The sequence below is a fragment of the Microtus pennsylvanicus genome, chromosome 4 (assembly GCF_037038515.1).
Source record: "Microtus pennsylvanicus isolate mMicPen1 chromosome 4, mMicPen1.hap1, whole genome shotgun sequence".
Lineage (NCBI taxonomy): Eukaryota > Metazoa > Chordata > Mammalia > Rodentia > Cricetidae > Microtus > Microtus pennsylvanicus.
The window spans coordinates 109,238,635-109,244,287 of NC_134582.1; the positions used below are offsets into that span (position 1 = coordinate 109,238,635).

Sequence of the window (5,653 nt, forward strand, 5' to 3'; positions counted from 1 at the left end):
AGAAGACAACCCTAAATGTGGACAGGACCATCCTATGTGCTCCAATTAAAAAGGAGAACTCAAACTGAGCACCAGCCGTCATCTTCCTCAGCCTCCGACTGTGGAAGCAGGATGAACAGCTAGCTGCCTGCAGCTCCTTCCTGGGAGGTCTCCCCTATGATGGATGTGAGCTGGAACAATCCTTCCTTGCCTGCTTTTACTTTACACGTCAACAATACATGTAATGAATGTTATCATATGAATTTCTGGTAATCCATCCATTGTCTAATCTGTGCAAATCTACTTTACTATGTCTAGTTTTTAACACCATGTTTCAAGCCATAGTGGTGAAACCCTGGTCCTACCACCGGCTTCCTCCATGCCCTTCTGAAGCCCGGACAAATGGCCAAAGCCATACACATTCCCAGTTTCTCACATGGCCCTGTTAAAACCCCTCCCTTCAGCTGTTCATAGCCAAAATTACATTATAAACGCCATGGTTATCTGGAATTTGCACCTTAGAAAAGAGCCCATCATTCGAGTGCTCCCCTTCACGTTGCCCCTTTTCTCTGGCTCCATTGTGTCTACATGTTTGGTCTTTTCGCTGGTCAGCAGAGCTGCAGTCACAGCCACTTACTTAACACTGGATCTAATAACAGCTCACCTCTCCACTGCAAGGTTCCCAGGCTTCAGCCAATGAGCTCTGTAGAGACTGACACACGCCTGCCTCACATATGAATGAAAGAGGCAGTCGTTTGAAATCCTCCCAACTTGAAAAGCATCATTATCTCTTGTTTCCCTTCCTTTTTTTATTTTATTTTATTTTTTTTAGTTGTTGCAAAAAAACATTTCCCATTTCCCTCCCCGCTTCGCACACATCGCCCCCCCTCTCCCCTCTCCCCCACTCCATTCCCCCTCCCTCTCGAGAATGAAGAGCAGTCCAGATTCCCTGACCTGCGGGAAGTCCAAGGTCCTCCCACTTCTATCCAGGACCAGGAGGGTGAGCATCCAAACAGGCTAGGCTGCCACAAAGCCATTCATGTATTAGGATCGAAACCTAGTGCCATTGTCCTTGGCTTCTCATCAGCCTTCGTTGTCCGCCATGTTCAGAAAATCTGGTTTCATCCCATGCTTATTCAGTCCCTTCCTTTTTTTTATTTTAGCAAACAGCTCATTCTTCCTAGCAGCCACCAGGCAGAACACATTCACCTTCCTGCATCTTCAATGATCTCTCTCCCCCATGGCGACCAGAGTGTTAAGGGCTCCTCAGTAACAGCTCTGCCCAGTCTCTGCTCTGCCCTCACTCTCACCAGTTCCTCCCCTTCTCTACTGGTGTGTGTACCCACCCTACCCTGGCCCTTCTCAGCAGGCATCAAAGCTGCTCCAGCTTCTCCCATCTAAAGCAGACCTCTGAGTCCACACCTCTTGCAGTTATTACCAAGGTCTGTCCTTGTCCTATTTTTTAAATGTTTTCAGTGCTGTGAGTTTGAAGAGACCAGGGAAGGTCAAAGCGGGTGCATTTAGTTGGTATTTGAATGTGATTCTGGAGAGCTTTCTGGGATTAAGGCAGAGAGCTAAGAAATGGACCGTAGAAAAACTGAGAAACAAAAGATGATCACCGTGAAAATATTGCCTGGGACTGAGGTGCCTCATCCCTCCCTCTTCGCATTGTCACAATGTTTGTAGGCTTGGGGATACTCCACCACAATAATCTCCTTTGAGGGCATGGCCTAAATACCTAAGGACTTCCCATGGGATTCCACCTCAGAGTGATTGCCTTGTTTACCAAAGAAAGGAGAATTTCTATATTTTAAGAATTCATTCTTTAATATGTTTACATTTGTAGCCTTAAGAATAAGACATTGTTTCTTTCTCATAGTACATTTATTCAAGGTAAAATAAAAATACATATATGGGTAGATTATAAAATTTGTATGTAAATAGCAATTAAAATGTTGTAGAAAGCCACTGATGTGTTTTAACATAGAAAATAAAATGCCCAAATTTATTTTGCAGGTTGATCTTTCCGAACATAAAGTGGATCAAGGAAAAATGTGGCAAAAAAGAAAAAATGAAGGCAGGTCTTCAGGAGATTCTGCAATGCAGAAGGGGCCCTGCACTGCAGGAGGAGCCCTGTAATAGAAGGGAACTCTGCAATGAAGGCTGGGCCCTACCATGCAGCAGTGACTATGCAATGGAGGGGAGGCTTTGCCTTCAGGAATGGTTCTGTAAGGCAAGGGGTTTCTCAAGTTTTCAGCAGAATATCATTGGGAATTTTCTATAGTACAATTCCCTGGAAGTTTTAAGAAATTCTCAAATGATAGACTCTTCTTTTTATTTATTCTTTTTTGATGTGAGAAGTCCTTTTGTATATGTGTTGCTTTTATTGTTCAATGAATAAAGAATCTGCCTTGGCTGGTGATAGGGCAGAGTAGGGCTAGGCATATACCCAAAGGATGCACAATCATACCTCAAGGACATTTGCTTCACTATGTTCATAGCAGCATTATTTATAATAACCAGAACCTGGAAACAGACTAGATGCCCCTCAATGGAAGAATGGATAAAGAAAAAGTAATATGTTTACATAATGGAGTTCTATTGAGTGGTAAAAGCAATGACATCTTGAAATTTGTAGGCAAATGAATGAAATTAAAAAAAAATCCTGAGTGAGGTAATCCAGACCCAGAAAGACAAATACAGTATGCACTCACTGATAATTGGATGTCAGACATAAGGACAACCAGCTTAGAGTCCACAACTCCAGAGAAGCCTGGAAACAAGGAGGATCCTAAGAGAGACATACATGGATCCCCCTGGGAAGGGGAAAAAGACAAGATCTCCTGAGTGCAGTGAGAATGTGGAGGCCAGGGTGGAGGGTGGAAGGAGAGTAGGAAGGGGAGAAGGGAAGGAGTCAGGAGAAGAGGAGGGATTGTGAAGGTCAAGTTAGGGGAAGAAAGGAGAGGGAGGGCAAGAAAGAGATACCTTGATAGAGGGAGCCATTATGGGATTAGTGAGAAACCTGCCACTAGGGAAATTCCCAGGAATCCACAAGGATGACTCCTGCTAAGAATCTAAGCAATAGTGGAGAGGGTGCTTTAACTGTCCTTCCCTTGTAGGAGACTGATGACTACCTTAATTGTCACCATAGAACCTTCATCCCATAAGTGATGGAAGCAGATGCAGAGATCCACAGCTAAACACTGGGCCGAGCTCTTGGATTCTAGGTGCAGATAGTGAGGAGCTATTATATGAGCAAAGGGGTCGAGATCATGATGGGGAAACCCACAGAAACAGCTGACCTGAGCTAGTGGGAACTCACTGACTCTGGACTGACAGATGGGGAACCTGCATAGTGGGTGACAGCTGTGTGGCTTGGGCAGTCTGTGGGACCACTGACTGTGGAACCAGTATTTATCCCTAGTATATAAACTGGCTTTTTGGAGTCCTTACCCTATGGAGAAATACTGTGCTCGGCCTTGATACTGCTTTAAATGATGTAACAGAAACCGTTGACTTCCCATGTGTGGCCTCCTCATCTCTTTGGAATAGACAAGGAGTGGGGTGGGGGGAAGGTGGGGGGACTGGGAGGAAGGGAGGGAGAAGGAACTGTAATTGGTATGTAAAATAAAATAGATAGTTTTAAAAGAAAAGAGTGAAAACCCAATTGACTTTGTTAACTAGATCAGATTTGGTGAGTCTAGTAGCAGGGTCTCCTGCTCTTTATGCCAAGGGATTTCCTCAATAAAGTAATGTCTCTATATTTTTTAAAATATCCACCCAGCATCACAATATAGTGGTACTTCCCCCCATTTTTTGATATTTTTATGGGGATGGTTCATAAGCATAATTTTGCAATCAAATCTTTAAAGTATTACTACATGGGAATAATACATAAATAAGAATTTAAAATCCATGATGAAATGGAAATAAGACAGTTTAGACAGAAAATGTACTTGAGCATTCCTTTGGAAGCAGAGTCAAGAGCACCTAGTAACTTCTAGTGATGTGAAAAGTTAAGAGAGATAGACTTTCAGAATAGCCACAGAGAAACAATCATGCCTATTCAGATATAGCTATCTATTCCAGACTGCAATCATGAGAAGTATGATTAATTGGTATTCAGGTTATGAGAAACAATCATGCCTATTCAGATATAGCTATCTACTCCAGACTGCAATCATGAGAAGTATGATTAATTGGTATTCAGGTTATCTATTGCTGTGCCACTAATCATCCCAACCTAGAATGCTTTCTTATTAAAATCAAAATCAAAGCCATAGAGAGATAATACATTATAACCATTAGAAATCTATTATAAAACAAAATATACAGGTAAAACCTCTCAAAAATAATAAGTATTGATAAAGATGTGAAAAAATGGAATGCTTACTTATTGGCATGGAACTATAAAATAATGTTATTAATATGGCATTTGATAAAAAAAAATAGGATTATTCCTGATCTAACTATTCCACTTCTGGGTATGCACTCCAAACAGATTAAAGCAGAGTCTTGAGTAAATATTTGTGCACTGGTGTTCTCAGCAGTATTGTTCATCATAGCCCAAACACAAAAGCGAACTAATATCCATCAAGGTATAAATGGTTAAACAAAATATATTGCGTATGTGTGCACAACACATGCATGTGTATTAGTTTGCTTTAAAAAGAAGAAAATTGTGAAACATGACACAACATGGTGGAACTTTCCATTATGTATATGCTAAAATAAGGAAGGTCCAACAGACTGAAGGACAAAGCATGTATGATTCCATTTCCACACGTATCTTAAGGAGTCAAACTCACAGAGACAGAAAGCAGAGGTGGAGCAGTGGCTGAGGAGGAGCACGGAGTGCTGATTGACAGAGTTTGGTGTGAGCACAGGATATGGAATTAGATGATGGTGGCAGTTGCACAACAGTGTAAATATACTGAACATGAGACAGTCAGACCTAAAAATGATTAAAGTAGTCCTGTATCAAGACATGTGTTTGCCTCTGTCATATACAGAAGTTTAGTGATGTTGCTTCTATCCCCCTCATAGCATTCCCTTGGAGCAGTAGGGAGAAATTCAAGTCCTGGAGTAACCATGATCATGTCCAGGTCTGCCTTGTTTGGGCCAGGTGATCAGCATTTCCACCCCAGCTTCACTGCTCCTTTCCAGGCATCTCAGCTCCACCCAGAGCTCATTTTTTTCCTTCCAGGGGGAGAACATCAACCTCAACTCCTGAATTTGAACCCCAGACATGCCCATCCCCAGGTCACTCACGTATTTGATAGTTGATGTCAGCTGGCTGTTAGAACTTAAGATGTTGTCTGGACAACTCAGCTTCTGCAGAAGCATGCCTGGCGTTCAGTAGAGCACGGTATGTGGGTTCTAAAAATGAGCTAGAACACGACTGGAGAACATGGTAATCACCTCGTGCTTTCAGCTTTGAAGCAGTTTTACTGTAAGAAAAGCATGTGACATGTTATGATGGCAACTGACTGAGAATTCCTCCTCTCTCATCCTTAAGTTCTTTCCATGAAGTGTTGGAAGGTAGAGAGCAATCACAAGTTGCGCCAGTCCTCCCACATGCTAAGACCAAAATTTGTGTGCCATCCTTGTGTTGGGGCCATGCTAGTCCTCTCTCTCTTTCCAACTTTAGTATATGTACTGCCAAAGCAAGCAC

The 5,653-nt window shown here is 42.3% G+C and overlaps 1 pseudogene; it reads right to left on the reverse strand.

Annotated features, from left to right (window-relative positions):
- Positions 1-5,554: 5,554 nt before the first annotated feature.
- On the reverse strand, positions 5,555-5,653 carry LOC142849097 (U6 spliceosomal RNA; annotated as a pseudogene).